The following is a 25411-nucleotide window of genomic DNA, read 5'->3' as shown; positions in this document are numbered from 1 at the left end:
CAAGATTTGTTCCTTTCACAAATAAGGGGGGAGCTGGAACTGATTTACTTACGTAAGTTTTACAGTAAAGGCTTTGCTCTCTGAAATGATAAGGAATGCTAGTATGAACCAGACAAATTGGTGAAACTTCATGTCTGGATGGAGTCTACAAAACCAAACACATAAGAGCTAGTCTACCCCTAAATTCAAAGCATGTGATACACAACCACTACACCAAAGTCTATGGAAGTTATGTTTAATTAATTGCATCAGAGTTTATTTACATATACTCATTTAAAGTAGCAGGGAAGAGTCTTAGCTAGCAAAAATGGGCATTGCTCCATTTCTAAATACTGCTTATACCAAAGCATGTAAAGAAAATATTGCTTAATTAAGTCAAGGGTTAAACTTCACTACTGTGCCAGAAAGACATCCAAGTTCATTCTGCTGTAAATAAATCCTACTGCAGTTCAGTCTGCATGTTAAGGGGTAGTATTACTGTAACTCTGAGAAAAGTTCTTAAATAACTGTGTTTGCCATGAGTGCATAGACCTATACATTATAAGATCAGTGTCTTCCTACATCTCAGCAAATGTTGATCAGGCATTTGCCAACTTAGAGCGGTATGTCAAAAATTCAGCTAGTCAACACCAAAACCACAAGCCTCTTGGCAGCAATGAAAGTAACACCTAGAAAGCTCAAATGAACACAAGTGCATCATATAAAAAGCAGCAAGAAAATAATTAACAATGATATTCCCATATTATATCTCCTTGTTTGGTAGCTGATAATGAGCCACATACACTGCTAAATTACAAATTACAAAAAAAAAAAAAACCAAAAACCTACACATGTGATCCAACCAGGGGAGCTTAAGAGGGCCTTGCCCTGAGAGGCTCCAGATGAGTGACTGCTGCTTGTGACCCCAGGCATGAGAAGAAAACCTTGGGCACAGCAGCTTAGGACCCAGCCTGGCTGGGAGGGGGAGAGGATGGGAAAAGCAACCCAGAAGTGCTAACACAGCCTACTCACCAGGGATTTCTGTATCATAATTCTCTTGTTGGTTCTAGTGGGAGGGAGGTGGTATAAAACCTGAAGAATACATCCCTCTTCCACATTAGTGAGAAAACATGCTGCACAGGGGACCCCAGGAGCAACCACTCCGCTTGGTCAGGAGAAATACAGCAGAAGGGCAGCAGAGGACAAACCAGCAGGAAGATACCCTATGACATGTGCTAGTAAGCTTCACTGGTCCTTTATACAGCACCTACTGAACTGCTAATGAATGTGCTGTAGTTAAGCTTGGTTTTGATCTCTGATAATATCTGTGGTTTTCCCAGTGGGGACCTAGCTATTCAGCCATCCAAGTTCAACCAAACTGAAACTTGGCAAAATAAAAATTTCCTTTTTGGCATACAAACATTCAAAATACTTTTTTCCTCACTGTTCTTGAATTATGAGTTGTGAAGAGGGACACGTGCATTCACCAAGCTAAGCAGAAGCATACCAGGACTCCAAAGCCCACTTTTTTAAACCATGAAGTAATCATTTAATTTTGTTTAAAAGTAGCCAGTTATTACAGCTGGAAAGGGTCAGTTAGAACTATGCACCAGAACTATCTGCTCATTTTAGAAAAAAACAGTGTCATAAACATTACGGTGTAACCGCATTTGAGGTTGATATTGCCATTAACTAGTAGATGGCCTGGGCTTGGTTCTGTGTCTGTCTGGTCTCAGCTAAGGTCAGGCATGTGTCCTGCAACCATTCAGGCACAGCCCTAGATAGGAAGGTTCTTAAAGTTTTTAAACATATTATATTTTTTTAATATTTGCCTTTAGGCTTTGAGTTAATTTGAAACTGGTTTAAATTAAAACTTAACAAGTGTAAAATGTCTGATTAAAAATATCACAGGGGACCCAATACACACAAAAGAAGGAAGATTATGTGTCTGTATTGTTTGAACTTTACAGAGGAGAGAAGAAACATCTTCCCACATTGCAGCCTTAGAGGTATGATATGCAAATACCTACATGGAAGCAGCAGGAAGAATTTAATTACCTTCAGAAAAAGAACCATACAACTTAGTGACAAAATATTTAAAGCAAATATTTCCAGTGCAAACTTGCGTATTTTGAGCAAGCCAGTCAGTTGACACTACTACTTCAATACCCACCTTTGTACCTGCAGAAGTTGACACTCGCACAAGCACACTGATGGAGCTTCCTCCACTCTCCCTTCCTGAATCAATTAAGCAACTTTTCAACAAGAGGAGCACAAGTAGAAAAGCTCGGTATGTTTAAGACTGAGCTCAGGTTTCTCAGGAAGGAGTCAGGCAGCACCTGCAGTCTTAACCAGCCCAACAGGTCCTTTCCAGCTTTCTCTTCCTACAACAGGGCCTCCAAATACCTACTGGGATACTCCAGCTTGAGGAGACTGGTAATAGCTGTTTGGCACAAGACTCACAGAGCAAACAAAAATTATATCCGTCAACTTTCCAAGTGGACTGAAAAATCAGCAGCCTGCCACCAAAGCCACTAAAGCACCACTTCCTCAGCAGGCACATCCCAATTAATCAGCCCCTAAATTTCTAACCTCTTTCCTGAGCTCTGACTGGTTCCAGTTTCTTCAGCTGATCTGCTCAGCTGTCAGACAGCAACTACAAGGGACCTATTTGATTGCCTGTCCCCAGCACACAGCCTCAATCCACTAATCACTGGGCATTTGGTGGATCTTTCAGCTGAGCTGTCCTGCCCTGCAGAAATACAGGATTCAGATTCTGCTCCTGTTCTCCAGGGACTTAAAAAATTTTCCACTGCTGCAAAAGAGACAACAAACGGGTCCCCAGGACATATTCTAAGACAGGTTGTTTGGGAACAGCTGCTGAAGAAGAAGCAATGTGAAGAAAAGGCTGAGAAAAGGGATTTTGTTTTTTCATGCTGTTAGTTCACAACTTTACATGTAATAGGGCTGCCGAGTTATTCACTATACTTTTAAATAACCATCAGGCACCTAGTACTAAGTGCCTTGGACGTGCAATGGCAACTGGACTTTTGGCTATGTTTATATTACTGATTGTCCAACACATTTGACATCCTTATTGCTAGGAAGCAAGGTAACATTCAGGTTTTGGGTGACCTTCAGAGAAATATAAAAGACAGGGAAAAATAAGCCTACACTACACCTTAGTATACATGTAGTTACTACCTTACCACACAGTATCCTTGCAGCGCATGTTTCAACCTGAACAGACAAGACTCGAAAGCCAGGAGTAGGGCTAGCAAGAATGGGGGGAAATGACTGGGAAAAATTGGGTGGCTTGGATCAAGTTGCTGAACGGCAGAAGGCCTAAAATCAGCTGAAAACAGAAACTCAGATTGGAAGCCAGCTGGTGAAACATTTGAACCCAGTACCATTACTCACTAGGCAATTCAAAATATACTATTTAAAATTTTTGTTTGCTTTAGCAAAACCCTTTCACTTGAATATCTACAGAAAACAAGCTGAAGAGGCAGAAAATCATAACTGATCCCCACAATTTTGAAATCACAGCTCATATTTGCAGATGCTATGTTCAATACATTCCAAATTCTAGCTAGGAAATCAAACATGAGGCTATGGGGGAAGGGGATTATATGCTTTTAAAGCATTCTTCATGTATGCTTGAAGTGATTTATGTGAATGCTGTGCACTGAAGTCTACATATTTACTTTGAACTATGCACCTTCCAGAAAAGCATAATTAAATAATAGAAATGCAATTCAGGTAGATTTTTCAGTTTCCTGTAGCAACCCTTGAACAAGAATGCTTCTCTGTAGACCGCAAATTGAGTTAGGACATTTCCTGGAAGCCGTAGATGACCTGCCCCATTAAGCCAGTTGACTTTTTATTGTAATCTCTGACTGAAGGGGCCATTCATGGAATTGTGCTTTTATTTCAGGTTTCTCTTACTTAATCCTCTGTGGTATATTATAAGTTCTTCTTATAGGATGGTTATGCTACTAGGATTTCTTTGTATGGAACACAGACAGTTGGCATTTGCCATCATTTAATTTTATTATGGTCTCCTCAACCAAATCTCAATTTAAGATGCATTTTTCTCATATAGAAACACTGGATTCTGTATCTGAGAGTCACCTAAATAAAACTCCATTTGTGAGCAGTACTCTCCAGCCAAGACTTGATCTCCTCTTCATTACCTTCTCCATCAATACTCCTCGGCATAATTAACTAGCATCTTAATACGACAAGTGCTCTATGCTACTGAACTCCAACATGTTTTGCTCTGATATAGAGTAATAGACATTTGAAATACTCCTTTCCTAGCACATTACATATCAACAGCAATTAACTTGAAATAAGCCTGTAAAATAGGGCTAAATAATATGATACAGATTGCCTTTAGACTTCATGTCAATCTACAATATTTTCCTTTTGATTTATGTAAGTCCATAATGTGTTTGGAGCTTTCTCCGTCAGACTCATGACCACACAGAGAGTATGACTGTACCACCCAGATACCTATAAAATATCTATAGAGAAATAAAGATGTGATTGCAGTTGGCACAGTACCAGCCTGGTACAGTATTTGTTCTTTCCCTTTTGCTGTTGTTAGAAAATGTACTGCATGACAAAATTCAGAGCCCTTACTGAAAAAGCAGAGCATTAAAAACCTTCAAGAAATAAACCAATTGTATTCCCTCTTTATCCTATTTGGAGGGGTAGCAGAATAGAGAGCAGTGTGATTTATTCTTTTTTTATTATTATTTTTAACTAGAAGCATCAGTCTTTGTAATACAAATCTGTGTCTGTCCATTATTTGCTGCTTTTTTCTTCTTCTTTGTAGTCTTTCTCTCTTCACAGCAATAAAAAGTGAGCTAACCTTGTGCCAGTATTTATTGGAATGTCATGGATTGTTCTTGGGAATCTGACATGTTATTTGACTTCAGGGATTGGACCCCTTGTACTGGTCGAAGGACATACAGAAAAAAAATCCAACAACTGAGAAATATGTGTTATGATTTTATCCTAGAATATTCTGATAGAAATTAATATAGTGGAGGTTTATCGGCAGGTTAAAACTGCTTCCTGCAGCAGGGCTCAGCACATCTGACACATCCTATGCCCACCTCTTTGGACGCTACCTTGTTTCCTTCCTTTTCTTTGACCATAAAGAAAAAACAACTAAGCTATGAGTTTTCTTACGGATGAATTCTTTAGGCCACTTATTTCGTCTTTCCCTCTGCTATGCTGATTGCCACAAATGCAGTTCCTCCCTGGGAGAGTGGCTTTGGAGGACCAAGTGCATTATGTTCTCACAATACCTTGTAGGAATCAGAGGCCCCACTGACTCAGAAGCCCGTAAGTGGTATCTTGGAGGCTCAACATGATCAGAACTAAGGCCTCTGACATACTCCTCTGCTTGTTCAAAGAACAGTTGGGAGTACTGTCAAAAGATATCCATGTATCTGGATTGGCCAGACTACCATGTTTTGAATAATTTGATCCTACATCCACCAAATAGTTTTGCTTCAATACTTCGAAAATATATTATGTCCCAGGAAATTAACAGATTTCTGTGCACCCTCACCATATATCCTCCCTACCTAAAATCTCTGTAAATTTGTATCCATTCTGCATGGGCTTTGACATGAAATTTTTGTAAATTGGTATTAAAAACATCAAGAAATCTGACAGAGAAATAGAAGGGGCTCTGTCTTGCAGATCCCTGATGATCCCTCCAGAAAAATATTTAAGTAAATCTGTAAAATCTATTCATGAATTTTCAAAAACCAATTGGTTTATTCACATGCCTGGGATTAAGTAAGTGCTTAAAAATTCAGCAAGACCAGGTGTTTGGGGCTTGGGTTTTTTTGAGGGGTTTTTGAAAAGCAAAGCTGAAAGTGGGCACATTTCTCCCCGTCATTCTGCACTGTTTTCATACTAAAATTGTGAAAACATTTGGGTTTTTATTTCTAATTGTTGCACAAATTTGGCCTGTACTGCACTCAGACAATCTGATACAATTGTTTTTCATTATTCTAGGAATCTTAAATGCTGATGTAATGTAGGAATGTACAGGTTTTTTCAGGGGGAGAGGATGGGAGAGGGGGAAGAGGGAGGGCTTAACCTCGCAATATTTAAAACCAAGGCTGACTTCCAGTTCTACAGGGAATTTAAAGGATGTCTTTGCTAAAAGCAGATGTGTCTATACATACATGTTTACACATATGTTCACAGAGTCAAGCTTGCTACAGGACCTACAGGAATAGGTTTGAACTTGGATAAAAGTCATCCCCTAATCAATGAGCAACTGGTCACTCAGGCAGGAGGGTCAAAGGCACTGTCTGTGGTCCATGCCACATGGCTGTGTTCAGTCAGATGTGGAAATTGAATAGATTAACCATGTGTCATGGTTTGAGCCCAGTGTGCTACCGAGCACCACACAGCTGCTTGTTTCCCCCTTCCCCCCAGCACTGGGAAGGAGAAAATAAAGCAGAAGGCTCAGTGGTTTGAGGTCAGAGGGAACCGAGTACCATGCAGCCACTCGCTCCCCCTTTTTCCCCGCCCGGCGCTGGGAAGGAGAAAATAAGCAAAAGCTTGGGATGCAAGATAAGGACAGGGAATGATGAATCGTCCATTATGGTCACAAGCAATAGACAGACTCATTAAGGGAAGAAAAAAATAACATAAATTTAATACAGACACTAACAACAATAACACTTAACAGACAGGATAGGACAGTGAGAAGCATTACCACATCTCGAAAACACCTTCCCCCTACCCCTACCTTCTCCCCAGGCTCAGCTCTGCTCCCAATATCTCTACCTCCTCCCCTCAGTGGTGCAGGGGCAGGGAATGGGGTGTGCAGTCAGTGCTGCCACTTCTTCTATACTGGGGGGCGGAACTTCTGGTACTTCTACCCCCTGCTCCAGCATGGTCACCCTCTCACAGGAGACAGTCCTCCACAACTTTCTCCAACTGGAGTTCCTCCCACGAGCTGCAGCCCTTTCTGAGCTGCTCCAGTGTGGGACACCTCTCATGCTGCAATCCTCCCAGTGCTGAACTACAGCAGTGGGAGCTGCTTCTTTCCACAGAGTCCCAGCCTCCTTCAGGCACAGTCACTTGAGATAGAGTGAGGCCCCCCACAGGTTGCACGTCAGAGTCTGCTCCACCATAAACCTCTGTGGGTGACAGGGAGGGCCACCCTATTGTCTTGCCACAAATACAGGAGGGTCTCTGCTCCAGTACACCTCCCCTGCCTTTCCTCCTCCGTACTTCCACTGACCTCAGTGTTCACACAGATGTCACAGCTCCTACTCACAACTCCAACTCCTCCTCCCAGGTCCCCTTAAATAACTTATTGCAGAGGCACAGCTAATTGGCTCAGCCTTGGTGCAGAGATGGGTCTGATTTAGAGCCAGGGGAGCTTCAAGGAGCTTCTCACCGGGGGCCACCACTGGAGTCTCCTCCGCTGGTATGAAAAACCCCACCACTCACTCAAGCCCAAGATAACATGCTAGTCAGAAGTGTTATCCAGTCAATGAAGATTAACCTTTTTATGAATCCTAAAAGTAGAGGACAGCATTTCCACTTCAGTTACTGTGGAGTGTATTATAGCTGTTATGTCAGCTCTATTCCTTAAACAGCAATCTCCCCTCTGCTCCCAAGTAGCCTTTGCTGAACTGATTTTATGATATTATCCTTGAGCTGGACTTGAATTTACACCTCAGCTACAGCTGGCAACAAAATTTCAGTAGCAAAACTCTGTTTGGCCAAATAGTCTTTGTATTTACCTAGCTCCTTGGACAGGTTTAAAGTTGGTGCAGGTGTGTCAAACACCAGACTGTAACCAATGCTGATGTGAACTGGAAAAGCTGGATTAGCAAGAGAACATTTTCTTAAATGTTTTGGTGTAGCTAGAGTTAAATATATTCTCATTTTGAGAAGGCAAAAATTAGATCCCAATATTATGTTCTCAAAATACTTTAAAAGATTACAGCAACTTCTTTCAGCTTTCACAAAAATTCCATTTTAAATTCTGCAATTTGTACTATATAGACATACAGGAAACTTCTCCCAAATGCTATCAAATACTATGGCTCCTAAACAGTCAATGGGAACATTAATATTTGTATTCATCTGTGTTCTTCGTAATGCTTTCCTTCCTTGGAGATACTGGGGATCACCTTCCAAATAATCTAGAAGCTAGATTTACAAGTGCAGCTACAAAAGATGCACCCACAAAAACAACCGGTCTTCCCTGAGCTCTATGGCAATTTAGTGTTTATCATCCTTGAGTGAGAAAGACAGCTGTGATTAGATACCCAGATACAGATTTGTTCTGAAAGCCAAGGAGACTTTATATTCAACACCTTTTAGACTTTATGCAGTATGTGCTGTACAAACAAGTACTGAGTTCACTGGAGGGGAAGATAATAATGCTAACAGACTTCTGGAAATGTTTTGTCAAATGTTGTGTAAATTAAGGGTTTTAGTCTAAGGCCAAAAAGAGATGCCAATGGAAAAAGATTCAGCAACAAGTAAGAAATGACAGAAGGAATGAATTTGCTACTGCTACAACTAGAACTAACCAAAGAACAAGAATAGGTCTGCTAAGGTAACCCAAAATAAAAAGCTAAGACTAAAGGCTTGGCCAAGTATGCCTATAAACAGTTTGATAAATAAAGTACATGGACTTGCCATATTTTATAGAAGTAACCTTACATTAGAGATTAGATAACAGAAGGTGGTATCTTTCCATATGATGTTCACACTTAGCTTCCCCCCGGACATGCAATAGACCCTCCCTTCCCATCAATTTCATATTTAAAGCCCCCCTGATAAGAATTTGCTTGGTGTTTTTTAGCATCATAACATATTCAGGAATTTCAATATTAAGACTAATTTTTCTGTTTATTTTAAGCAACTGTATTCCTTAAATATTTATTTCCTATAATATTTACATTGTGTCAGTTAGAGTCATTCACAGAAACCAGTAATTTCAGTAAAGGTCTTATTAAATCAGTTCCTTGGAATACTTTGTTTTTCTGAAATTGGTCCCTTGAATTCTTCTGTTCCCAACTCATGTCTGAGGGTCCACACCTCTGCTTCAGTATATGGTACACCAGCTTGTGATGTGGTCACAGCTGCCCAGCATCTGCCTGTTTACTGGGGTGACTGTGCTACTGACCATGAAAGCTGGAGGGAGATCTGGGCCATAAATTGACTGTTCACAAACTTGCAGTCAGACTTTAGCCAACCCATAGTTCTGTGTCTGAATATCATTAATGCCATCTGGAAAATGAAAACAAACCTCAGGAAAAAAGCTCCTTTTCATAATTTCTTTAAGGAGCTCAGTTACAGAGGTGACATATAACAGAGAAATGCATTTTTGCCTCCTATCCTAAAGAAGTCAGGAGGATCAAGCATCTCTCAGGATTTTGCCAGCTGTAAGTTATGGTTAATATCTTAATATGGTATGTTTTGGATCTACTGGATTTAGTAGATTAACAGTTAGATGCCTCTTTTTCCTCTGTTAAATCTATGGTAGTCATACAGGCATCTCATCTAGGTAGCTAGACAGGTACCTCCAAAAGAAAATTATCTTCTAAGGTAGGTATCTGATACTGACTACAGAGGGAGCCTAACTACTACCTAAGTCTGGATATCTGACTTCGATGTAGCCAAGTTAGGTGAGGAGATGAAACCCACTCATAGTACCTAAACACAGTTAGATGTACAGCTTGAATTAAAGGGCTTGAAAACAGAGGCTAGATCATATATAGAGAGGCTCTGATGATTTTCAGCAAAATAAAATGACACAGATTAAGGGGAATGTCAGAATTCGCAGCCAATGCTGCTTTCGCTGGTGTGGTGTCCAAGCAATCTGCCATACAGCTGTTGTGAATGGTCCTGAAGCCAGTAATAACCCAAAGCAAACCGAAAAGTAAATCAGGACACACCCTGGTATTCAGGCAGAGAAAGGCTTACACATCACAAGACTCTTCCTTTCAACAAAAGGGCTGGGGGCATGTTGATGACAGATGATGAGAATCAGTGGGAGACAGCCATTAAAGCCTCATTGAATGCAGGAATTTGCATCAGTGAGAGGATCTGGATTTTCAGCCTGACACCAAACAACTACATAAACAGACTTTCTAAACCTGTAGTCACTGATTCATTTCTAATTTATGATAATTCCATGAAGGATTAGGATTAGGCATCGTGTTGGGTTTGTGTATGGCAGGGGTTTTGGTAGTGGGGGAGGTGCTACAGCAGTGGCCCCTGTGAGAAGCTTCTTGAAGCTCCCCTGGTTTCCAAGTCAGACCCACCTCTGGCCAGGGCTGAGCCAATTAGTGGTGGGGCTGCACCTCTGTGATAATATATTTAAGGGGAACAGAGAAGAGGAGGAGTTGTGAGGGAAATACTTCTCCAAACACTGAGGTCAGTGGAAGAAAGGAGGAGGAGGGGGAGGTGTGCTGGAGCAGAGAACCCCCTGCAGCCCTTGGTGAGAGGGCAGGCTGTCCCCATGCATCCCATGGAGGTCACTGGTGGAGCAGATGCTGACCTGCAGCTTGTGGAGAACTCCATGTCAGAGCAGGTGGATGCACCCAAAGAAGACCGGGACTCTGAGGGAAGTCCACGCTGGAGCAGACTGTTGCTGGGAGGACCGCAACACATAGGAGGGACCCACAGTGGAGTAGCTCAGAAAGAGCTGCAGCCCTGTGGGAAGGACTCATGTCAGAGAAATTCATGGAGGAATATCTCTAGTGGGAGAGATCCCACACTGGAGCTGGGAAGAGTGTGAGGAATCCTCCCACTAAGGAGGAAGGAGCAGCAGAAACAACAGGTGATGAACTGATCGCAACAACCATCCTCCTCACCCCTGCACCACTGAGGGGAAGGGGGTAGAGAAATTGGGATCAAAGCTGAGCCTGGGAAGAAGGGAGGGGTGGGGAAAAGGTGTTTTTAAGACCTGGTTGTATTTCACACTGTCATACTCTGATTGGTAAATTAGTGTTGGTGGTGTTAAAATTAAATTGATGTTCTTTTTCTTCCTCAATTGAGTCTGTCTTTTGCCTCTGACACTGCTTGGTGAGTCATCCCTCCCTGTCCTTGTCTGGATCCCTAAGCCTTTTGTTTTATTTTCTCCTCCCCATCCCTGAGGGGAAAGGAGTGAGCAAGCAGCTGGGTGGTGCTCAGTTGCCCACAGGCCTTAAATCATGACAGCCATTCATGTATGTTGTGCTGCAGATAAAGCTCCTGGTTTATAACTTGCCAAAACAGTCTGGTGTCTGGGTGAACCCTTCCTGATCCAAAATAGAGATAAAAAAAAATTCTCATTTGCATTAGAGCAACTAATTTACAGTAGAACACATGATGTCTGAGGACTCTGAGGGCAGTTCAGCCAATACAGGTAAATCAGACTAAAAGGAGACACAAGTGATGTGTAACATTTCCAAGAGATGGATATTCTGTGTCAAATAGCTGCATTCCAACAACTGGACAATTGCTGATCACAAGCAGCCTGTTACCATTTCCAACTGTACTGTCATAACGTTATGATCTTGGGGTACTCAGTCCTACGTGAGGTCTGTGTCTGGCTGGCAATGAACCCAACTCAGAATGGCTTGTGGTGCAAAACAGTTTTAGTGTGTCATCTTCTCTTAAAATCAACAAGAGAGCAGCCGATTTCTCAGTAACAGGCAGAAGGATTAAGATAAAAGAGAATGAGGTCTCTGACCCCTTGAAATTTCCAATTTCAACATCCCTCAGAGATCATCTATGAAACGTTACTGCCTTGCTGCACTGAAAGTATTCATGACCACACAGGGCTACCCACATTTGTGTAGCACAGCCTGAAAACTCCATGGCTGCAGCAAAGATTATTTTCTAATATAAATAAAACAATATTCTAGGGCTCCCTCAGGGGCCATTAAGCTTTCCTCTACTCAGTTAGTTTTGGCTTTGGACAATTACAACAAAAATATGTTAACTGTGGTTCTTCCACTTTCTCAAGCATGTGGGAATTCTGTGGAGTACAAATGAAAAAGGGAGAAAAAAATTTTACTTAAAACTCTTCATATATGTATATATTTGCATACTTAGAACACTTAAAGCAACTTTTTACATACCTTGTATTACATATTTGTCTATGGGGGCCGGCCCTATAGCCCCCTCCCCTGCCACTAAAAAAACTCCACCACTCATTCAACCCAGGACACTATAGTATACATACTAATAACATTCACAACAAACCAAAGACCCAGTCACTTGAAAGCTTTCTCACCACCACATCCCAGGTATTCATAAGTCCTCTGCATGCCTGTTCAGGCCTGAGAAAACAGCTCCACCAGAACTTCCTCTGATGTGCCATGGCTGAATCGATGGGCTACATCTGTAATAGCAGTTAAATGCTTCACTCTCTAAACTGAGACCCGCTAGCATGAAATGACACGGGTGTATGCTGTCAAACCCACATTGCCACCAAACTGCTCACTGTTAGTCAGCCTGCTCTTGTACAGTCCTAAGACACTCACAGAGTTTGGGAGAGTTAACCCAGGTAAAAGTCATGCCTGCAGCCATTCTAACAATTTAACAATATGGAAGATTAGGGTCCAGTGCCCAGCACTGTTTAATCTACTACATAGACAACAGCCAGAAGTTCTCACAGGAAAGTCAGTTCCACACCACAATCATTCTGCTAATTCTGTTTCTGTAGCAAAATTAGGTCTTCATTGTCATAATAATATCAAACTGTGAATTTCTGTACCCCTGTCACTGGTGCAGTCCCTGGCCTGAGATCTCCTGTGCAGCTCCACTGACCTAGCTCTGTGGTTTCAACCCAGGTGAACTGAGTACCCAAAGCAAAGTAGAACCCTCTAAACTCTGGTCCTATTCACAAAAGTAAGGCTTCTGGTTTCTGTAATGGAGACTTCCACCTTCTCCTTGTCACCTGGAACAAACCAGAGCCCACCACCAGCACACCCCCATTGAGGCACACATCCTAAGGCCTATCTCATTCTTTTTTCCTTTCCAACAGTCAGACGCAGTGAGTCTCTAATCAGTTTTATAGTCAGAACACTGACAAATTCCAGATGAAGCAAAACGCCCAACTACGAACGAGAAACTACGATGATGAACTACGAATAAGAAACAGTCCAGGTCCCATAAATGACGTTGGCCTGGCTGGCCTTGCTTCTGTTCCAAGGGAGGACATAAGTTCTGTTCTTCAAAGCCCTTCAGTTCTTACACAACTAATTAGATTTCCTTTGCAAGCAAGAAATATTGCAACAGGGATGCAGGCAGACAAACCTGAGAGTCTTTCACTGACTGGTGTTTCTTTGGAGAGGCCTGACACTGGAAAGTGGGATCTGAACACCACTTGAGGTCATAGAGTCAGGTTTCTGCTCTTGGCCTGCACGTGTAGCCATGCAGCTGCAATCCTGATGCAGCTGCCTGACCATGCACACGAGATGCACAGCCTGGCTCAACTACCAGAGACCTGAGAATGGGCTCTTTGCCTCAGGGTGACAGTGGTACACCCTGATCCAAAATCATCCAGGTGAGTGAGGAAGCCACTACTTCAAAGAAATGCTGTAGCTCTTGCAAGGAGGTGCAGATGTAACTGGGTTTCCCCGTTAGCACTGGGCAATGTAATATGCTGCCATGCACCAGAGGATGTAGGCATGGCAGCACCTACCCTCTACAGAAAAAACTTCAGAGATCTGTGGTAACAGACCCCAGATACCAGACTACGAGCACTACAACACAAAATTGTGCTGCCTGTTAGCAATGAGTATTTGAATATGTTTTCACAAACAAACCAGAGATGCAATCATCTGCAGGCTCTGATGACTGGAAGTAAGCAAAAGCTTCCCAAACACAGTACATGCATAATAAAAAACAAAAAACAAACAAAAAACCAAACCAAACCAAACCAAACCAAAACAAAAATCACAGAAGGCAGGAGCAATCCATTCACCACAAAGAAATGCAACCCAGAAACATTAACTTCCTGAGAAAATCAAATACTATGGATATTTTTGGCACATGCTAGAAAGCTAAATGTATTTCCTTAATTGCAAACAGTTATAAAACACAGTGGATTATACAAATAGAAAAAATTTCATAACTAGGTATATCTTTGCTTTAAAAAATGTTCCAGTAAAATGAAAGAGACTTCCTTGCCAGTGCAATGGGGTTTTAAGGCACCTGCAATGACTTTAACCACTTCAGCAGTCTGACAGTGCTATACCATATTAACAGGAAAGGCACCTTTCCCTGCTCAGGTTGTTTAAGTGCAATTTATTTCTGTACAATGATGAACTGTGTAGTTTCAGAAGAGCACAGAAGCAATACTAGCACTGCAGAGGCAGCACTTACTACACTAAATTACATTTTACTACTGACAAAAATCCTCTTGAAATAAGAAATGAGCCCATCAAGATCAACAGCAAGCATAATGCAGCTGGAGCCATTTCCCTGTATTTGAAAGATAACTAATTACAGAAATATAAACCACCAGGATCAGACCTTATATTTACTAATAACAACTGATTCACTCCTGGCATATTTCCTCCAAACTGGGTCTCAATCTGAGTGGGAAAGATCCCAGAGATACTATGTCAAGCCATATTCAAGCTCTGAACCTTCTGGGGTATCTGATTTTCTGTCATTATTGAAGACCTACTAGAGTGAATAATGCTTCCTTATGTTGTAATCATTTGTACTACAACCAAGGCTGGTGACATCCTATTGCACCAAAGTCTCAATACCACTAAACACAGAGGCTAGAGAGGTGTAATACCTTTACTCCAGTTATCTAACTGTACCCTTGTGGATTCATCCTCCAAATGCTGTCTGCATTACCTGCTTGATGGTGCTCTCCAGACCAAAGTATGGTTGTCCCAAACCAGAGGTCTAAGTTGTCACCCAAATACAACAGAAGAACCAAGGTACAAGCCCTAGCACTGAAGCCACTGGTGAGTGAAAGCCCCCGAATATTGCACTTCTACAGCATTTGATCCAACGTTAGTACACAGCATACAACTCTTCAAACTTGAAACTTCTGGCACAATTCAAACCTTCAGGCAGAAGCAACAATGATAGCAATCAAAAAAGAAGTTAAGACTTGTATGTGGAGGGCTGCAAATTGTGTTCATGTTCTGGGAGGACACAAGGATAGAGCCCAAAACGCTGTATATTCATGTCACTCCACAGGTTTTGATGGCAGGCAGGGTCTTCCCCATCTTCTATTCCCTTGTTCACTTTTGGCAATGAACAGTAATTCTACTGCCAAAACTGTTCTCATCTCATAAGCTATCATCTTGAGAAAAAAGGAACAGCACGGTTGACAACAGTTTTTCTCCAATTCAGTTGTTCTGCTTTTTGTTTCTGAAGAGTCAGGAAAGATGGTGATTTGGTCTGGTGAGATTCCTTTCCTTCTCATGGAGATACTGACATTGATTTTAGCACATTAATGACTTATTCCTGAGGATATGAACCAACATGAATTGCAGCTTCTGAGTATCTTAAAAATAAAAACAAACAAACAAAAAAGAAAACAAAAACTACCCCCTACTCTTAACACACTATTTTGACCACAGAAGTTCAGTCCGTTGTATCCTTTCACATGCTTTAGAAATAAAAACTATAAAAATTTACAGGACACCATGAGTTGGATGAAGAGACAATGAATTAGTTGTCATAGGAAACCCACAGTGTCTCCCCTTCATTGTTTCACCAGTTTAAATCACTTTATGGCTCTCTTCCATTCTAGTATTGTTCTTTTGGAAGTCCATTCTATTCTTAATTCCATCTTCAAATGCAGCTGGCTAATGCTGTGTCGATGTTCTGCTGACTCCTCTGGGAGGGATTTCTCTCCCTCTAACCAAGACATATGCAAGTTTGCCAGGAAGCATGCAGCAAGAGATTGACATTGTAACCATAATAGCTATGTGATGTCTTTTGTGACCAGGACCACAAAGATGCAATTAGAGTATTAAATGTAGATGCTCATATTTCAACCTGTGAATAAATGAAAAGAAATCGCAGGGAGAATGTGACTTGATTAAAGAAATGGGACTCAGCAAGACAAAAACATTATCTGACACTTCCACTGAGTTTTAAGATACCATGTTGCACCAGGCTTACCTGATGAATAATGCTAATATGCTACAAGGTACAGAGGTTTCTAAGGCACCTCATGAATAGAAAGCTACATCCAGCACATTGGTATCAGACAACAGAGTGCACAATGAATAAAGAAAACAAACCAATAAAAGGGTAATGTATATCTGGGCCTTTTAAATATTTGCATTTCAGTAATAATTTTTAGAGCATCATGTTGAAAAATAGTATTTCAAAGCAAGTGACATTTTCAAACTGATTTTCTCAGTCTGCTGTTACAATCACTGCCTAACTCTCTCTGAACAGATTTTTAAGTTACAGAACAAAATTCCATTCAAAATTAAAATACTAAAAGTTTGTGTAACTAGGATGATGCTTACAGCCACTGTTCTGCTGTTCTGCTTTTTCACTAGTTCCTTACCCCATCCCAGGTTTTTAGGTAGTAAGCTGTTTGCCTCCTGCTCTGCTTACTCAGGGTATAGCACAATCTGAGTTAACAATAATGGGGTTTGCTTCCCAGCATTTCAGACTGGATTTGACCTGTGTTTCACCAGGCTGTGCTTTGTGTCAGAAAAGGCCTTGTGAAAGTGGGCAGACACAACACCAAGTCATGCTGTATTGAATAGTATTTGAAAATTACATTTAAATGCAAGTAGAGTCATTGCTCCTCTCTTCAAATACCAAAAGATGGTGGAAGTCTAAACCAAAACTCAGTCTGTGTTTCAAAACACTTTGTGTTTGATCCTATCAAATTAAAATAAATTGGGATATACAGAACCACGTTCTTGGCTTCTGTTAAATCTACTACAATCTGCTTACATCGAGAAGAGAAAGACAGTAAGTGGTAACAAGGTCAGTCAGGTTTTACAGTCTAGCTTCATGCTTCACTTGGATGCATTTCCAGAAATGTCTACATTTTTATGGATGTCTTAAATGCCTTCCAAATCCCTGTTGCTCCTCACGTCTGTTTAAATTCCAAGAGTGGAGCAGCAATCAATGAGATGGAAGACCAAAAGTCAATACAAACACGCTTCAGCTTCAAGATTAGAATCAAAAATCAAAATGATGTAAAGCTAATTAAGGTTTGAATTCTACAGTACAGAATTATGACCTTTTGATGATAGGCTTTGGAAATCATCACCTGTAAATTTTCGCCACTGAAAAATTTATATACTGTACATATAAACCACTAAATTATGTGACAATAATCCAAAATAATATGTTTTATAATAGACATTTCTTTTTCCCCCAAGAGTGGAAAGTGTTGAGGATCTTGAAAATTTATTTAGTCAACACAGCTAATAAAAATGGTCAAACTAATGGTGTACATTGTGTTGGTGTAGCAGATGGAATTTTTGGACAGCAAGTGTTTCATTGACACAGTAAAACAATACGCTTGGTTTTAATTAAGAAAAAATTAGTCGAATTGTGTCTAGCATGGTTCAAAACAGCAAGAAAATACTTTGGATTTGCTTTCAATTCCATCAGAAAACAGCTGAACATATTGCTGGATGAATTTTTGCCATTGAAAGTCCTGAAAAACCATCTTGTTCTCAAGTTTCTAGGTATTAGCTGTCTATCACAAAGAGAACATAGACAGAAACTGCTGCACCACTGCAGGCTGAGGTAGAGAAGTGCATGCTCCTGAGAACAGAAACAACATATTCATCTGAAAAGGACACTGAATGTGAAAGCAAGTGCTTAACAGCAGCAGATTCGGCCACAGAAGATCTTCCTCTGCACAGAAAGCAGGGAAGCATAGTACCATGGCCTTCATGTCAGCTCCCCAGCCTTTGTTATGGTGACAGAAACAAAGCCTATTTACTTCTACATGCAGCCCTCTTAATTCTCATGGTTAAAGTTCCCCAAGGAGGCCTTCCAAGGACTCCCTTCTTACTAATATTTAGAAAGGTTCACTTACAGACTGGTTCCTCATTCTATGATTGCAAATGCATGAAGAACTGCTAAATTATATAAAGCTGCCACCAAGGCTGGATGTTGTAACAGCCTTGTGTACCAAAGAGTTGAAACAGGATCCATGCTCATCAAGAAGACAGCATAAAAAACTGTAACACTTGTAACACTTCGGTGTTTTGCACATTCAAAGCAAAGTATTAAGAAAAATGGGACCATTCACTCAGACTAATTGATGCTGCTGTGTTTGTACAGGCTCTTTTAAAAGAGCAAGTAGAAAACTTCATGATTCAAATAATGACTCAGGATATATATAGAAGTTGCACAAACCTGAATGCACAACAGCGAAATTAATTCCCTATTAAATGCATATGGTAGGACATGCATATTTTCAAGCTGACTTAAAAAACAAAACAAAACAACAACAAAAAAAACAAACAAACAAACAAACAAAAAACAACAAACCAAAAAACAAACCAAAACAAAAACAAAACAGAAACTTGAGGAAGTTTCTGCTGTCAGATTCCATGCTATAATTTGGCTGCCTGTTCTGGCAGAGGAGAAAGCTTCAAATTGGATCCTTGCACTGTGGCAGTGAGGCTACAGTCTGCCTTTGCTTTGGACAGGGTGAGGATGTCAACCCTGCCCTAAAATAATCTCCAAGACAAACAAACCATCAAAACAGAAACAAACAAACAAACCCTGCCCAGACTGTGTGCACATGGAATTCATATCCATGATAGTATATTAAAATCAAATCAGTAGAATGCCAGCAAAGTCACTGAAATTAATGTGAAGACCAGTGCTGGTAACAGCAGCCAGACCAAAGCTGGTTCCCTGCACCAACTGCAATGACAGTGCAGGATTTCCTTCCAGCCCATGGTAATGAAGCTGATAATAAAAAATATTATTTCTCTTCAAAGCACGAACACCTCCAGAGGTTCATGAGGCAAACATTAGAACAGCTGTAATATGGAAGAAGACCTCTCCCCTCACTTTAGCACCCTTTCTCTATGCCATTTTACTGCATGTACCCCTTGGACATTCAGGCCCATGCTCAAAGGACACTGAGCAAACAATACACAGGAAAGCCATGTGGATGTTTGAGACCTGCTTTGTACATGCTACAGACTCTACCGTATGTGGAAGAGGATCATGCCAAACTCAGGGTCTCTAGGTTACTTGATACAGCCTCCTCTCCCTGACAGCTCCTGCCAGTCTCATACTTTAAATCATCTTCCTACACACATCCGTCATTGCCATGCCTCCTCTGTAAAAAGCTCAGGACTGTAGCTGACTCTGGGCAGTGGAAGGATTTCCACCTCCCAGTCCTCAGCCACCTCTCCTCCCTTCACCTTGTAACAAGAATTACCCACTGGAAAAACTCTCCTACACTCAGAGAAATTCACTGTAAGGGAGCAGGAACTTTTGCTCTCACTGCTGATGCAGGATATCTCCCAGACAGCTTCAACCAGGACACAAGTCTGCCCTTGGAAAACAGAGCCAGGCCCTAAGTCTATAAAAGTAAATGTACTGTGCTTTACAGTCACTTTCAATGGAGTTAAAGGCTTCAATTTTTACTCTAAAATAATCTGTTATCCTCTGCAAATACATCAGGATTTTATCTTCAGACAATACAATCACTTCTTTTTTCTTGCCGTGTCTCACTGCAAGTCTGCCATTTCAAGTAGCTCTCCTATTTCTCCTATGCTTTCTCCTCCTGTGGTTTCAAGGGTCTTCTTTTCGGAAATAGGAAGCTTCATATGCCACCTCTGCATTAGACACTGCATTTCATATTATTAACTACAGTCCAATTTTTACATACATAAAATCAAGCAATGTATCTGGACCCCTTCAAGAAGGTATTTTAGAAAATGTCCACTTCTGAGCATGTAAGTAGTAATAGAGTAGGATCACTCACACATTTCACTGTCTTGCTGGACAAGTTTCAGTTTTTATTATTGTTCTAATTCTACTTAAAAATAAACAAAAATGTTATACTTGGTCCTTAAAATACCATTCATCAGAAAGATCACATTTCAATACGTGATAGAGAGTCAAAAATCCAGATCAATCACCATGACATTAACACCTTACATTTCAATATAAGTTGTCTTTTCATTTATAAGTTTGTATAAGTTTAATATCAATGCCTAAATGATGATGTCATTAGAAATATACTTGTACAATATTAAACATTCAAGGTTATTAAACAGAGAGGTAGACGGGGTCCACCACTGTATTCAGACCATGGCGGAACTGGACTGTCTTTCAGAAAGAAGGCCAACTCTTTGAATTCCTCATGATTTTCCCTTCACTTCCAAGCAATTGATTCCAGAACAATGCAATCACTCCAAACAATGTGAGAGTCAAATTATTAATGTTTGTCTGTATTTGTGACAAGGCAAGTGGTGTGTATGCATATCACTTTATGTATTTTCCCACGTGTGCTATTAAGCAATAACAGACTTGATGGATAGCAAGCTGATACATCAGCTGCATTTGTGTGCAGACCATAACCCAGGGATTATGCAATTATTATTGGGTGCATTTTAAAGGATTCTTAGGCATAAAGGTGTCTTATGAGTAACAGGAATGAAAACAACTACAAATCCTAAACAGCATAGACACACACAGAGGCTGGGCAGATGAACTTCAGTGTTACAGCCTAACTGTATTTTTCTATTAATTTAAAGAAAAACCTGTTAGTCAATGATATGTTCAGTTCAGAAAGAAACCTTATTGAAAAAAAAAATTCTTAATGGCTGCAGAATGGTGTTTAATGCAATAGATTTCAAGAAGATAATCCCTTGAGTTCAAATCATGAAAATAAAATACAGAAAAACGAGATGCACATAATACCCAACACACTAAATCTCTGTATTAGTGTATGTACTGAAGTAGTTTGCAAATTAAAATTGTTTCTGTAAGCCTTATTCAGATCAATGCTCTTTACTTTGCAATTCCTTGACTATAAATGCACAAAATCAAAGTGAAAGTTTTGTCATCTTAAGGACTGGATGGGGAAGGATGTTGTATCAAATCATATTGCTATGCAATTACAGCAGAGCAAAATGAATCCTAGTTGAGGAAGTTTTTGCAGGAATAAATACCATACAAATCATATGATAAGTCCATGATGCAATTAGTTGAAGATGCAATTACCTAAAGACCTGCAATATGATATTAAAATACATACTTAAAAATAATGTGGCATTTGGAATGAGTTAAACAGATATTTTTTTTAAAGTGACAACATTTGGGCTTTACAAATGTGTTTTCTGAGTGACAAAAATAAATAATAGATTATAGGGACATTTTCTGTAAGTAATATAAAATAGCTTCTAAATCCCAGAATTTTAAAAGCAATTTTACAACTCAAAATGGAAGAGAAAACTTATTTCCAATGACTAATTCTTGAGGGTTTTGTTAGCTAATTCTTTCTCTTCCTCTCCAGAGACACACATGATGTTCAGCAAGACTTTCCTGAATTTGTCAGAGGACAGTGCTAATAGTCAGGAGCCGAGGAGTTTACATGAAATGGAGCAACTTGCCCAACCCCAGGAGCTTTTTGGAGTGTAATCAATTTACAGTGCTTCATTTTTGTTCAGGCGACGTGGAAGAAATACAAATAGAATAGCAGCTCTTTGGCCTTCTGGGACAGCAGCCAACAAAGCAAAATGATAACTGATATTTCTTACTCTTGCTTTCTTTTGGAGAATTTTTTAACCCTTATTTTTTTTTTTCTGTGGAAGAACTCCTTAAAATCATCTTCAGTGGCAGAATCAGACCACATCTACAGTCCTGTGAACTCACACAGTCCCTCACACTCCCAGCTCACTCCATAACAAGCTGCAATTCAGATGCCATGTGACTGCATCCATGTAATGCCGAGTCTGGGCTATAAATCCTGCCTTCCCGAGAGCAGACATGCAGCTGTCTGCACCATGCATGAGCGTCCTTGATGTCTCAGGACTAGCCCATCAGTAATCCAAGGACACTGAGGGATCCAGTGAGTGTCAGCACATCCAGACCTGCCAGGGGAGGGAGCTAACATCACAGGCAGGGTTAACATCTTGCAAGCAGTGCAGTGACACTTAATGCCTCCACCTGCAGCCATTCCCTGGACACAGACGACCCTGAGTGCACATCCTGACCACTCCTGCTACCCCAGGGTGAGACATGGTATGTACACCACATGAGGTGGAAGAGGAGAGACTGCTGCTTTGCTAACACCTCTGAGATCTGTTTGAGCACAGGACCTGAAACTTCAGCCTCCTGCTTATTCTAGGCCTCCCTGTATACCACGGCTGGGTCGCATCTGGGCTTACAGTTCTTTGTATTCTTTAAGCAAAGAAGTTTATTTAAGTTACAAAGCCCAGACCTTCTATAATTGTCATTAAGAGTGCCAGTTCTGTATACATTAAGTCCAGAAATATTAATGGCATCACAGGCTGAACTTGAGTGTGTTCAAACACTTGGTTAATTGGAATATCTGGTGTCTCTCTGCTCTGGATCTCACAGATACGTGCAACTCATCACAGCCACATCACCTTGTTGTTCACTTTCAGTATGACTTGCCCTCCAATTCCACAAGCTTAACTTCAATGGTTAAGTTTATTTCTTTAATGTTAACCTTCACATTCAGTACAGTTATTTTCTGTTACTGATTAGAGAGAGAACTGACAGAACTGGCTCTCTGCCTTTCTTTGGCCTGTGCTTGGTATCTCTCATAGCCCTGTCCATTTCCACAAGCATGCATTAGCGCTATCACAGAAAATCCAGAATGCTTCTCAGCTTTAAGGCTATAATATTGTGTGTTCTGCTAGATATACATTTAAATGTTTCATTGCCTTGTTAGCAGACATCACATAATCTCACTTGTATCAGAACAGTATAAAAAGTTATCAGCCTGGATAATCTAAGACACAGTTCTTTTGCTGTGAAATGTTATGTCTAATAAATCTACAGCTGCCTTACACCAAAGCTTGCAGTTATTTAATTTTTGAGAGCTGTTTTAGACTGACAATAATGTGTTTAGAAAGATGTTTTCAACAGTTCCCCAAAGATGTTTGACCTGCCAAGATCAAATAAAACCGTGTCATAATATAGGCACAATAGATTAAACATGCTTTTTGGTTTAAATCTTTTTTCAGGCAGTGACATTGTAATCTGCAAGCCAGAAAGCTGTAAGAAGACCATACACTGAAATATTCGCAATAGGAAACCAAAGCTAAATATGCAAAAAACTCACTGAAGCCTATTGCAATCTCACGGTCCTGAAGCAAGTATTTCCCTCTGAAGTCAAATCACTAAGCAATGGTGGTACAGTTACTCTGCTTTTTAGTTACAGCTGTGCTTCACTGCCTGTATAATTGCAGAACATTAAAAGGAAGGAAGCAGGGGAGGCATTAAAGTCACTGAATGTTTTTGATGGGGTCTTTTTCTGACCCAAGTGTGGGAGGTGAGAAAACATCAGAACTTTGGGTACAGTAAGGGCAGCTAATGACACTCAGTTGGATGTGAAATGTCTCTTACGGGGAGGATGGAAACACAGCCAGGGCAAACTATTTCATGGACAGATGGGCAAAAATTTATTGGAAAAAATCCATGGCAGCAGAGTTGTGCTTTAAAAATAGCATTGGTAGGGTTTAGTTTTCATTTTAGCTTTAGCTCCTTCTCTATCCAGGGTTTGTCACTGCAGCAAAATCACTGGGAATACTGACATCAGTGCACAGGAAGGCAAGAGGTTTTCTGTACTTTTTCAAAGCCTGCTGAGTTGACTTGGAGTTTACTACCAGATTCCTGAAACTCCTATGAGTCGCCAATGAGGAAAAAGGTGCTTTTCCACAGAAGTACATCATACTTCTGCTGTATCATAGACATTGATTCATTGGACAGTAAATTAATACCTCTGTTTCTCCATCAGCAGCATCACAAAGGGCTTCAAAGCTTCTCTGAGAGGTTCCTTTCTCCTATCTTTTTACAAAGGACATTAAATTTTGGTAGCGTGGGTGCATTTACTCCCACCCTTTGTATTTCTGCACATGTCCCTGTTATCATAAGTTCAGTAGAACATTATTATTATTATCAATATTATCATTATTATTATTACTGATTCAAGTAGTTTATAATACTAATCATGTAGGTGTCTGAAAAATGTAGCTCATAAAATAGTGCTTTAATTTTTGCATAGGGAAATTACATTTATGTGGCCATGATATCTGTATGAACATGACACTGTCCACCTCCCAGGTCTCCCCTAATGGTACTCAAATCCCTTCACCAATGTCATTCAAATTTAACAGAAAGTTCAGCACCTTCTGTTAAGCGATAGAGATTTGCTATTACTGCCTCTGCTGACAGTAAGACAAGGTGTTCTCATTCCTCATCCACTTAGTCCTAATGAGCAGGGCAGGCAGGGCAACTAACCAGCCCACAAGCTCCTGAAGCTGCACATGAGGTCTCTGACCCATCACTGCACACGCTGCCTGCTGCCAGGCCGGCAGGATGCAGGTGGGAGAGGGTGCTGAGGACACCGGGTTGTGATGGGGGATCTGAGGGGTTGTGGGACCCAAGTGAAGGGACAGTCCTGTGTGTATTAAAGGAGGAGAGAGAGTGTCCTGGGTTTGAGTGAGTGGTGGGGTTTTTGTGGTGGCAGGGGAGGGGGCTATAGGGGCAGCCCCCTGTGAGAAGCTTCTCGAAGCTCCCCCAGCTCCAAGTCAGCTCCACCCCTGCTCGAAAACTGAGCCAATCAGCTGCGCCTCTGCGATAATGTATTTAAGAAGGGACGTGGTGACGAGCACTCGGACTTGGGAGGACGAGTTGCTGCAGCTGCATGAACACCAAGGTCAGTGGAGGAACAGAGGAAGAAATTGGAGGGAGGTGTGCCAGAGCAGAGACCCCCCTGTATCCTGTGGTGAGACGGCAGGGCAGCCCCCCCCCTGCCACCCATGAAGATCTACGGTGGAGAAGACATTGATTTATGGCCTGTGGCTTCTGCCTGATTGATCTAGGTGCTGTGCCCGAAGAAGGCCGGGGTCTCATGGGAAAAGGCAGCCCCGCTGCTGTAATTCAGTGCTGGGAGGATTGCAGCATGCGGGGGAGTCCCACGCCGGAGCAGCTCGGGAAGGGCTGCAGCCGTGGGAGGGAATCCAGTCGGAGAAAGTTAGTGACCCACAACAGAGCAGTGTGGGGAACGCTGCAGCCCATGGGAGGAATTCATGTTGGAGAAAGTTTGTGGAGGACTGTCTCCTGTGAGAGGGGGACCATGATGGAGCAGGGGGAACAAGTTCCAGACGCTCCCCCCACCAAAGATGGAAAAAGCGGCAGCATTGATTGCACCCCACACATACACTCCCTGCCCCTGCATTGCTGGGGGAGGAGG

The sequence above is a fragment of the Tyto alba genome, unplaced genomic scaffold, assembly GCF_018691265.1.
Source record: "Tyto alba isolate M040663 unplaced genomic scaffold, T.alba_DEE_v4.0 Super-Scaffold_42, whole genome shotgun sequence".
In the NCBI taxonomy this organism is placed as follows: Eukaryota; Metazoa; Chordata; class Aves; order Strigiformes; family Tytonidae; genus Tyto; species Tyto alba.
The sequence above is the reverse complement of the archived record's forward strand: the minus strand, read 5'-3'. Positions refer to the sequence as shown.